Raw genomic sequence first — 12529 nt, forward strand, 5'->3', positions numbered from 1 at the left:
CGCATCAGAATGGCCAGGGCTTCCCCCGCCCCATGGCTTCAAAACGCCATCATACATGACCAATCATACAAGCAATCTTAAAGATCTTAAAGTATCTTAAAGCTCCATTTCAATCAAAAGAGGGCTTCACATTTTAACAAAGATGGCTTCCTTATCTCCTCTTTCAAACCATCTCTTCTCCCTGCTTAGAATTCTCTCCTCACTGTCCTTAAAAGAGTGGTTTGTGGCTTTAAGATGAAGATGCACAGCACTCTGTGGTACTGAATTTGCGTGCTTTCTGTGCTGATAAAGCCTCTTGTGCAGTGGCTGTTTTGTCTCACCTATATACCACTCTTTACAACGTTCTTCACTGCATTGGATGGAAAACACTAGATTGTTCTGTTTTTGTGTCGGCATCTTGTCCTTAGGGTGGACCAGTTTTTGTCTTAAAGTGTTGTCTGATTTAAAAAAAGACGGGAAGTTCGTGTTGTCTAAAGATTCTTTGCAGTTTTCCAGACAGTCCCAAGACATAAGTGTTAGAGACAACACTTCTTCTTGGTTCTGTTTCCTTTGGTCCTTTTTTTGCTACTTTTTTGTCCTCTTCACTTTGCTAAGAGCCCAAGCAGGGTAACCACTGACTGAGAGGGCTTTCCAGATGCTTTTTCCTCCTTCCTCTTGTTTTGTTTTTTCTACTATTAAAAAGTACACCAAACAATTATGGTACAGACATTACCCACAATTTCAACCCTACAAACTCTGGACACATGTTTATGACTTGTTTAAAGAGGTTTTGAGTTAAATCAAGACCATATACAAAGTTAGCTTGTGACAAGTTTGCTTGTGACAAGTTAGCTTGTGACAAGTTTTATTTGAACATGCGTCTCTCTTTTCTCCGTCCTGTGTTTCCGTAGAAGTAATTTTTCACTGTAATTTCAAACATTAGTTTGAGCAAGTACCCCTGAAACTAAACGATCCTTGTCTGTATATTTGTGAGATAAAAAAGATGTCGGCTTTAAAACAGGAATATGCCAGGAGTTTTTTTCTGGGCTTAAATGTGTCGATGCGTGAAAGCTGTATGTGTTTTTAAAGCTTCTTCTTTCGGCGTTTCATGGTAAACGAGAAAACTGGCATCTAGAAACAGAGCCCCGTGTGAGGATTGAACTCACGACCTTTAGATTATGAGACTGACGCTCTGCCTACTGCGCTAACGAGGCCACTAGCACCATTAACACCTGAGTTGTATTCTTTTTACTTTCACCTGTGGATTTTAAATCTATTGTAAAATTGTAAACAAAAAAACTCACTTGTTGTCATTTGGACACTTTTTTTAGAAAAACAAGACGTTCCACTCTCATCCAAGAGTCATTCTCAATATAGGGATCGAGTCTGGGAACATCTATTCCTTTCTGAGTAATCCTACCAGTGACACCTGAGTTGTTGTCTTTTTACTTTCACCTGTGGATTTTAAATCTATTGTAAAATTGTAAAAAAAAATACTCACTTGTCATTTGGACACTGTTTTTTAGAAAAACAAGACGTTCCACTCTCATCCAAGAGTCATTCTCAATATGCGGATGGAGTCTGGGAACATCTATTCCTTTCTGAGTAATCCCACCGGGCGGAACCTCCTGATAAAGGGTGTTTGCAATTTCACTTGAAACTGCTCTTCCTTGTATCTTGACAGCCCTGTAATTGGCTATCAAAATCCTACTGTAAACTGACTGTCGCTCCCTCATCCCTGATTCACATCAGAATGGCCAGGGCTTCTCCCGCCCCATGGCTTCAAAACGCCATCATACACGACCAATCATACAAGCAATCTTAAAAATCTTAAAGTATCTTAAAGCTCCATTTCAATCAAAAGAGGGCTTCACATTTTAACAAAGATGGCTTCCTTATCTCCTCTTTCAAACCATCTCTTCTCCCTGCTTAGAATTCTCTCCTCACTGTCCTTAAAAGAGTGGTTTGTGGCTTTAAGATGAAGATGCACAGCACTCTGTGGTACTGAATTTGCATGCTTTCTGTGCTGATAAAGCCTCTTGTGCAGTGGCTGTTTTGTCTCACCTATATACCACTCTTTACAACGTTCTTCACTGCATTGGATGGAAAACACTAGATTGTTCTGTTTTTGTGTCGGCATCTTGTCCTTAGGGTGGACCAGTTTTTGTCTTAAAGTGTTGTCTGATTTAAAAAAAGACGGGAAGTTTGTGTTGTCTAAAGATTCTTTGCAGTTTTCCAGACAGTCCCAAGACATAAGTGTTAGAGACAACACTTCTTCTTGGTTCTGTTTCCTTTGGTCCCTTTTTTGCTACTTTTTTGTCCTCTTCACTTTGCTAAGAGCCCAAGCAGGGTAACCACTGACTGAGAGGGCTTTCCAGATGCTTTTTCCTCCTTCCTCTTGTTTTGTTTTTTCTACTATTAAAAAGTACACCAAACAATTATGGTACAGACATTACCCACAATTTCAACCCTACAAACTCTGGACACATGTTTATGACTTGTTTAAAGAGGTTTTGAGTTAAATCAAGACCATATACAAAGTTAGCTTGTGACAAGTTTGCTTGTGACAAGTTAGCTTGTGACAAGTTTTATTTGAACATGCGTCTCTCTTTTCTCCGTCCTGTGTTTCCGTAGAAGTAATTTTTCACTGTAATTTCAAACATTGCTTAGAGCAAGTACCCCTGAACTAAACGATCCTTGTCTGTATATTTGTGAGACAAAAAAGTTGTCGGCTTTAAAGCAGGAATATGCCAGAAGTTTTTTTCTGGGTTTAAATGTGTCGATGCGTGAAAGCTGTTTGTGTTTTTAAAGCTTCTTCTTTCGGCGTTTCATGGTAAACGAGAAAACTGGCGTCTAGAAAAAGAGCCCCGTGTGAGGATTGAACTCACGACCTTTAGATTATGAGACTGACGCTCTGCCTACTGCGCTAACGAGGCCACAAGCACCATTAATACCTGAGTTGTTGTCTTTTTACTTTCACCTGTGGATTTTAAATCTATTGTAAAATTGTAAAAAAAAAAACTCACTTGTTGTCATTTGGACACTGTTTTTTAGAAAAACAAGACGTTCCACTCTCATCCAAGAGTCATTCTCAATATGCGGATCGAGTCTGGGAACATCTATTCCTTTCTGAGTAATCCCACCGGGCGGAACCTCCTGATAAAGGGTGTTTGCAGTTTCACTTGAAACTGCTCTTCCTTGTATCTTAACAGCCCTGTAATTGGCTATCAAAATCCTACTGTAAACTGACTGTCGCTCCCTCATCCCTGATTCACATCAGAATGGCCAGGGCTTCTCCCGCCCCATGGCTTCAAAACGCCATCATACACGACCAATCATACAAGCAATCTTAAAAATCTTAAAGTATCTTAAAGCTCCATTTCAATCAAAAGAGGGCTTCACATTTTAACAAAGATGGCTTCCTTATCTCCTCTTTCAAACCATCTCTTCTCCCTGCTTAGAATTCTCTCCTCACTGTCCTTAAAAGAGTGGTTTGTGGCTTTAAGATGAAGATGCACAGCACTCTGTGGTACTGAATTTGCGTGCTTTCTGTGCTGATAGAGCCTCTTGTGCAGTGGCTGTTTTGTCTCACCTATATACCACTCTTTACAACTTCAGTTGTAGTCATCTGGACTCAGTTTGAAAAAGTAGACGTTTCGACTCTCATCCAAGAGAATTTAGATCGAGAACTCCGATATTAATACTGTTCTGTGGTAAGACCCGCCCATTGGCGTAATGCCCTCTCAGCCTGTGGTTACCCCGCTTGGGCTCTCAACAGAGTGAAGAGAACCAAGAAGCAGGACAAAAGGGAAACGGAACAGAGAAGGAAGGGTGTTTCTATCCCTTATGTGTCTGGCCTGTCGGAAAAACTGCAGAGAATTTTTAGACAACACGAAGTCCCTGTTTATTTTAAACCAGGAAACACTTTAAGACAAAAACTGGTTCACCCTAAGGACAAGTTGGGGACTCAAAAACAGAGCAATGTAGTTTATTCGATCCAATGCAGTGAAGAAAGCTGTAAAGAACGTTACATAGGTGAGCCCAAACAGCCTCTACACAAGAGGCTCTATCAGCACAGAAGAAATACAAGTTCAGGACCACAGAGTGCCGTGCATCTCCACCTTGAAGCCTCTAATCACTCGTTTGAAGACGGTGAGGTGAAGGTTTTAAGCAGGGAGAAAAGATGGTTTGAAAGAGGAGTCAAGGAAGCTATTTCTGTTAAAAAAGAAAGACCTTCTTTAAACAGAAATGGAGGGCTAAGGTTTAATCTTCCTGTTATTTATAATTGGTTACTGAACCCCTGGAAAGGTAGAGGACCAGGGAATTTAGATGCTAATCAGGTACTCAGGGTGGTTGAGCCAGGGTCTCACAAAGACAAAGAGGATTCTAATAGCCCATTAAGATTCTGAATAGGCTAGCTCGGTAGATACAAAAGGGGAGAGTTTCTGTTGAAACAAACAACTCTTTCTACTTCAGGAAGGCTCCTCCCAATGGGCGGGTCTTACCACAGAACAGTATTAATATCGGAGTTCTCGATCTAAATTCTGTTATTGACAATGACTCTTGGATGAGAGTCGAAACGTCTACTTTTTCAAACTGAGTCCAGATGACTACAACTGAAGCTTTTTCTACTATGGAACACGCCTGGACGAATGAGGGATTACACCGACACCCTTTACAACGTTCTTCACTGCATTGGATAGAAAACACTAGATTGTTCTGTTTTTGTGTCGGCATCTTGTCCTTAGGGTGGACCAGTTTTTGTCTTAAAGTGTTGTCTGCTTTAAAAAGACGAGAAGTTCTTATTGTCTAAAGATTCTTTGCAGTTTTCCAGACAGTCCCAAGACATAAGTGTTAGAGACTTCACTTCTTCTTGGTTCTGTTTCCTTTGGTCCCTTTTGTGCTACTTTTTTGTCCTCTTCACTTTGCTAAGAGCCCAAGCAGGGTAACCACTGACTGAGAGGGCTTTCCAGATGCTTTTTCCTCCTTCCTCTTGTTTTGTTTTTTCTACTATTAAAAAGTACACCAAACAATTATGGTACAGACATTACCCACAATTTCAACCCTACAAACTCTGGACACATGTTTATGACTTGTTTAAAGAGGTTTTGAGTTAAATCAAGACCATATACAAAGTTAGCTTGTGACAAGTTTGCTTGTGACAAGTTAGCTTGTGACAAGTTTTATTTGAACATGCGTCTCTCTTTTCTCCGTCCTGTGTTTCCGTAGAAGTAATTTTTCACTGTAATTTCAAACATTAGTTTGAGCAAGTACCCCTGAAACTAAACGATCCTTGTCTGTATATTTGTGAGACAAAAAAGTTGTCGGCTTTAAAGCAGGAATATGCCAGAAGTTTTTTTCTGGGTTTAAATGTGTCGATGCGTGAAAGCTGTTTGTGTTTTTAAAGCTTCTTCTTTCGGCGTTTCATGGTAAACGAGAAAACTGGCGTCTAGAAACAGAGCCCCGTGTGAGGATTGAACTCACGACCTTTAGATTATGAGACTGACGCTCTGCCTACTGCGCTAACGAGGCCACAAGGACCAATAATACCTGAGTTGTTGTCTTATTACTTTCACCTGTGGATTTTAAATCTATTGTAAAATTGTAAAAAAAAAAACTCACTTGTTGTCATTTGGACACTGTTTTTTAGAAAAACAAGACGTTCCACTCTCATCCAAGAGTCATTCTCAATATGCGGATCGAGTCTGGGAACATCTATTCCTTTCTGAGTAATCCCACCGGGCGGAACCTCCTGATAAAGGGTGTTTGCAGTTTCACTTGAAACTGCTCTTCCTTGTATCTTAACAGCCCTGTAATTGGCTATCAAAATCCTACTGTAAACTGACTGTCGCTCCCTCATCCCTGATTCACATCAGAATGGCCAGGGCTTCTCCCGCCCCATGGCTTCAAAACGCCATCATACACGACCAATCATACAAGCAATCTTAAAAATCTTAAAGTATCTTAAAGCTCCATTTCAATCAAAAGAGGGCTTCACATTTTAACAAAGATGGCTTCCTTATCTCCTCTTTCAAACTATCTCTTCTCCCTGCTTAGAATTCTCTCCTCACTGTCCTTAAAAGAGTGGTTTGTGGCTTTAAGATGAAGATGCACAGCACTCTGTGGTACTGAATTTGCGTGCTTTCTGTGCTGATAGAGCCTCTTGTGCAGTGGCTGTTTTGTCTCACCTATATACCACTCTTTACAACTTCAGTTGTAGTCATCTGGACTCAGTTTGAAAAAGTAGACGTTTCGACTCTCATCCAAGAGAATTTAGATCGAGAACTCCGATATTAATACTGTTCTGTGGTAAGACCCGCCCATTGGCGTAATGCCCTCTCAGCCTGTGGTTACCCCGCTTGGGCTCTCAACAGAGTGAAGAGAACCAAGAAGCAGGACAAAAGGGAAACGGAACAGAGAAGGAAGGGTGTTTCTATCCCTTATGTGTCTGGCCTGTCGGAAAAACTGCAGAGAATTTTTAGACAACACGAAGTCCCTGTTTATTTTAAACCAGGAAACACTTTAAGACAAAAACTGGTTCACCCTAAGGACAAGTTGGCGACTCAAAAACAGAGCAATGTAGTTTATTCGATCCAATGCAGTGAAGAAAGCTGTAAAGAACGTTACATAGGTGAGACCAAACAGCCTCTACACAAGAGGCTCTATCAGCACAGAAGAAATACAAGTTCAGGACCACAGAGTGCCGTGCATCTCCACCTTGAAGCCTCTAATCACTCGTTTGAAGACGGTGAGGTGAAGGTTTTAAGCAGGGAGAAAAGATGGTTTGAAAGAGGAGTCAAGGAAGCTATTTCTGTTAAAAAAGAAAGACCTTCTTTAAACAGAAATGGAGGGCTAAGGTTTAATCTTCCTGTTATTTATAATTGGTTACTGAACCCCTGGAAAGGTAGAGGACCAGGGAATTTAGATGCTAATCAGGTACTCAGGGTGGTTGAGCCAGGGTCTCACAAAGACAAAGAGGATTCTAATAGCCCATTAAGATTCTGAATAGGCTAGCTCGGTAGATACAAAAGGGGAGAGTTTCTGTTGAAACAAACAACTCTTTCTACTTTAGGAAGGCTCCTCCCAATGGGCGGGTCTTACCACAGAACAGTATTAATATCGGAGTTCTCGATCTAAATTCTGTTATTGACAGTGACTCTTGGATGAGAGTCGAAACGTCTACTTTTTCAAACTGAGTCCAGATGACTACAACTGAAGCTTTTTCTACTATGGAACACGCCTGGACGAATGAGGGATTACACCGACACCCTTTACAACGTTCTTCACTGCATTGGATAGAAAACACTAGATTGTTCTGTTTTTGTGTCGGCATCTTGTCCTTAGGGTGGACCAGTTTTTGTCTTAAAGTGTTGTCTGCTTTAAAAAAGACGGGAAGTTCGTGTTGTCTAAAGATTCTTTGCAGTTTTCCAGACAGTCCCAAGACATAAGTGTTAGAGACAACACTTCTTCTTGGTTCTGTTTCCTTTGGTCCTTTCTTTGCTACTTTTTTGTCCACTTCACTTTGCTAAGAGCCCAAGCAGGGTAACCACTGACTGAGAGGGCTTTCCAGATGCATTTTCCTCCTTCCTCTTGTTTTGTTTTTTCTACTATTAAAAAGTACACCAAACAATTATGGTACAGACATTACCCACAATTTCAACCCGACAAACTCTGGACACATGTTTACGACTTGTTTAAAGAGGTTTTGAGTTAAATCAAGACCATATACAAAGTTAGCTTGTGACAAGTTCGCTTGTGACAAATTAGCTTGTGACAAGTTTTATTTGAACATGCGTCTCTCTTTTCTCCGTCCTGTGTTTCCGTAGAAGTAATTTTTCACTGTAATTTCAAACATTGCTTTGAGCAAGTACCCCTGAACTAAACGATCCTTGTCTGTATATTTGTGAGATAAAAAAGTTGTCGGCTTTAAAGCAGGAATATGCCAGGAGTTTTTTTCTGGGTTTAAATGTGTCGATGCGTGAAAGCTGTTTGTGTTTTTAAAGCTTCTTTTTTCGGCGTTTCATGGTAAGCGATAAAACTGTTGTCTAGAAACAATGCCCCGTGTGAGGATTGAACTCAAGACCCTCAGATAATGAGACTGACGCGCTGCCTACTGCGCTAACAAGGCCATAAGCACAATTGACACCTGAGTTGTTGTATTTTTTCTTTCACCTGTGGATTTTAAATCTATTGTAAAATTGTAAAAAAAAAAACTCACTTGTTGTCATTTGAACACTGTTTTTTAGAAAAACAAGACGTTCCACTCTCATCCAAGAGTCATTCTCAATATGCGGATCGAGTCTGGGAACATCTATTCCTTTCTGAGTAATCCCACCGGGCGGAACCTCCTGATAAAGGGTGTTTGCAGTTTCACTTGAAACTGCTCTTCCTTGTATCTTAACAGCCCTGTAATTGGCTATCAAAATCCTACTGTAAACTGACTGTCGCTCCCTCATCCCTGATTCACATCAGAATGGCCAGGGCTTCTCCCGCCCCATGGCTTCAAAACGCCATCATACACGACCAATCATACAAGCAATCTTAAAGATCTTAAAGTATCTTAAAGCTCCATTTCAATCAAAAGAGGGCTTCACATTTTTAACAAAGATGGCTTCCTTATCCCCTCTTTCAAACCATCTCTTCTCCCTGCTTAGAATTCTCTCCTCACTGTCCTTAAAAGAGTGGTTTGTGGCTTTAAGATGAAGATGCACAGCACTCTGTGGTACTAAATTTGCGTGCTTTCTGTGCTGATAAAGCCTCTTGTGCAGTGGCTGTTTTGTCTCACCTATATACCACTCTTTACAACGTTCTTCACTGCATTGGATAGAAAACACTAGATTGTTCTGTTTTTGTGTCGGCATCTTGTCCTTAGGGTGGACCAGTTTTTCTCTTAAAGTGTTGTCTGCTTTAAAAAGACGAGAAGTTCTTATTGTCTAAAGATTCTTTGCAGTTTTCCAGACAGTCCCAAGACATAAGTGTTAGAGACTTCACTTCTTCTTGGTTCTGTTTCCTTTGGTCCCTTTTGTGCTACTTTTTTGTCCTCTTCACTTTGCTAAGAGCCCAAGCAGGGTAACCCCTGACTGAGAGGGCTTTCCAGATGCTTTTTCCTCCTTCCTCTTGTTTTGTTTTTTCTACTATTAAAAAGTACACCAAACAATTATGGTACAGACATTACCCACAATTTCAACCCTACAAACTCTGGACACATGTTTACGACTTGTTTAAAGAGGTTTTGAGTTAAATCAAGACCATATACAAAGTTAGCTTGTGACAAGTTTGCTTGTGACAAGTTAGCTTGTGACAAGTTTTATTTGAACATGCGTCTCTCTTTTCTCCGTCCTGTGTTTCCGTAGAGGTAATTTTTCACTGTAATTTCAAACATTGCTTAGAGCAAGTACCCCTGAACTAAACAATCCTTGTCTGTATATTTGTGAGATAAAAAAAGTTGTCGGCTTTAACCCTTCGGGGTCCGGAGCGTTTTTGGCCGTTTTTGGGTACCTTCAATTTTGCCCTGATACACTACATTAAGAAATGTTTACCAGACCAATGTTGGGTATCTTTTTTTTCAGCACAACCTCACCTATATGATCAGTTAGTTAGTTTTTCACTTTGACATACTATTTCAACATACTGGACCTAAACACACACAGAAAACACAAAGTCCGTCTAGAAAAATTATGTTTTTTTCATTGTAAAACCCTCAAACATGCTCAACCAAGCATTTAAAAAGGTTCAAACTGAACCACAAGGTGCAAATATGAACATATACAAGTATTCTTGTGATATATACAAGCAATAAACCACTATTTACAATAAAAAGTAGGTAAATCCTCAGGCGTTTTTCTATTTGTGCTACTTCTCAAAACAGTTTCAGTCCAAAATGACACAGAGAGCCACATCACAGGCCTTGCACTTCCATGTGAGTGATGTTCAGAAGGAACTCCAAACCAGGTCTAAACCAGGTCTAAACCAGGACTAAACCAGGACTAAACCAGGTCTAAACCAGGTCTAAACCAGGACTAAACCAGGTCTAAACCAGGTCTAAACCAGGACTAATCCAGGTCTAAACCAGGACTAAACCAGGACTATACCAGGTCTAAACCAGGTCTAAACCAGGACTAAACCAGGACTATACCAGGTCTAAACCAGGTCTAAACCAGGACTAAACCAGGACTATACCAGGTCTAAACCAGGTCTAAACCAGGTCTAAACCAGGACTAAACCAGGTCTAAACCAGGACTAAACCAGGTCTAAACTAGAACTAAACCAGGTCTAAACCAGGTCTAAACCAGGACTAACCCAGGACTAAACCAGGACTAAAGCAGGTCTAAACCAGGTCTAAACTTGATCAACATGAAGTTTGCCCCTCATTTTGCTCCACAACTATATTACTGACAATGAAATACTTGAAATACTAAAACTCTCCAAAACTACTCAAAAACAGCATATTTCCTCTCAATCGTTCTTCCACTTTGACTAATTGTCATGTGACTAATGTTTACGTTCCTCCTGTGCGTCCTGAACATCCGGGTTAGCACAAGCTAACGTTTTTTTCCGTTTCGTTTTATCACAAAAGACGACAAAGTTATTATAAGAAATGTAACGCGCGCAGAAAAGAGCGCATATTTTTCCGCAAATTTTTAATGGAATTGAAACGTTCATAACTTTGGTTTTATCTGGTGGATTCGAAAAAAACAAAAACTCAGATGTTGCTACGGGTCTCCACTTCCGTATGACGTCAACGGCAGCCGTCTACGTTGCTTGGTTTTCATGCTACAGGGTCCTAAAGCCGACCATGTTTTCACACGCGCCGGCGCGGGCGTCGACCCCGAAGGGTTAAAGCAGGAATATGCCAGGAGTTTTTTTTTCTGGGTTTAAATGTGTCGATGCGTGAAAGCTGTTTGTGTTTTTAAAGCTTCTTTTTTCGGCGTTTCATGGTAAAGGAGAAAACTGGTGTCTAGAAACAATGCCCCGTGTGAGGATTGAACTCACGACCTTCAGATTATGAGACTGACGCGCTGCCTACTGCGCTAACGAGGCCACAAGCACAGTTGATACCTGAGTTGTTGTGATTTTACTTTAACCTGTGGATTTGAGATCTATTGTAAAATTGTAAAAAAAAATATTCATTTGTTGTCATTTGGACACTGTTTTTTAGAAAAACAAGACGTTCCACTCTCATCCAAGAGTCATTCTCAATATAGGGATCGAGTCTGGGAACATCTATTCCTTTCTGAGTAATCCTACCAGTGACACCTGAGTTGTTGTCTTTTTACTTTCACCTGTGGATGTTAAATCTATTGTAAAATTGTAAAAAAAAATACTCACTTGTCATTTGGACACTGTTTTTTAGAAAAACAAGACGTTCCACTCTCATCCAAGAGTCATTCTCAATATGCGGATGGAGTCTGGGAACATCTATTCCTTTCTGAGTAATCCCACCGGGCGGAACCTCCTGATAAAGGGTGTTTGCAATTTCACTTGAAACTGCTCTTCCTTGTATCTTAACAGCCCAGTAATTGGCTATCAAAATCCTACTTTAAACTGACTGTCGCTCCCTCATCCCTGATTCGCATCAGAATGGCCAGGGCTTCCCCCGCCCCATGGCTTCAAAACGCCATCATACATGACCAATCATACAAGCAATCTTAAAGATCTTAAAGTATCTTAAAGCTCCATTTCAATCAAAAGAGGGCTTCACATTTTAACAAAGATGGCTTCCTTATCTCCTCTTTCAAACCATCTCTTCTCCCTGCTTAGAATTCTCTCCTCACTGTCCTTAAAAGAGTGGTTTGTGGCTTTAAGATGAAGATGCACAGCACTCTGTGGTACTGAATTTGCGTGCTTTCTGTGCTGATAAAGCCTCTTGTGCAGTGGCTGTTTTGTCTCACCTATATACCACTCTTTACAACGTTCTTCACTGCATTGGATGGAAAACACTAGATTGTTCTGTTTTTGTGTCGGCATCTTGTCCTTAGGGTGGACCAGTTTTTGTCGTAAAGTGTTGTCTGATTTAAAAAAAGACGGGAAGTTCGTGTTGTCTAAAGATTCTTTGCAGTTTTCCAGACAGTCCCAAGACATAAGTGTTAGAGACAACACTTCTTCTTGGTTCTGTTTCCTTTGGTCCCTTTTTTGCTACTTTTTTGTCCTCTTCACTTTGCTAAGAGCCCAAGCAGGGTAACCACTGACTGAGAGGGCTTTCCAGATGCTTTTTCCTCCTTCCTCTTGTTTTGTTTTTTCTACTATTAAAAAGTACACCAAACAATTATGGTACAGACATTACCCACAATTTCAACCCTACAAACTCTGGACACATGTTTATGACTTGTTTAAAGAGGTTTTGAGTTAAATCAAGACCATATACAAAGTTAGCTTGTGACAAGTTTGCTTGTGACAAGTTAGCTTGTGACAAGTTTTATTTGAACATGCGTCTCTCTTTTCTCCGTCCTGTGTTTCCGTAGAAGTAATTTTTCACTGTAATTTCAAACATTGCTTAGAGCAAGTACCCCTGAACTAAACGATCCTTGTCTGTATATTTGTGAGACAAAAA

At 40.4% G+C, this 12529-nt stretch overlaps 1 non-coding gene across 1 annotated transcript; it reads right to left on the minus strand.

Moving 5' to 3' along the window:
* Positions 1-10946: 10946 nt before the first annotated feature.
* On the minus strand, positions 10947-11019 carry trnam-cau (transfer RNA methionine (anticodon CAU)). Its single transcript has one exon. It is a non-coding gene; the product is annotated as a tRNA-Met (tRNA).
* Between the last annotated feature and the right edge of the window lie 1510 nt (positions 11020-12529).

The sequence above is a fragment of the Eucyclogobius newberryi genome, unplaced genomic scaffold (genome assembly GCF_026437365.1).
Source record: "Eucyclogobius newberryi isolate DKJ021-1_F unplaced genomic scaffold, fEucNew1.0.hap1 SCAF_68, whole genome shotgun sequence".
Classification (NCBI taxonomy): Eukaryota; Metazoa; Chordata; class Actinopteri; order Gobiiformes; family Gobiidae; genus Eucyclogobius; species Eucyclogobius newberryi.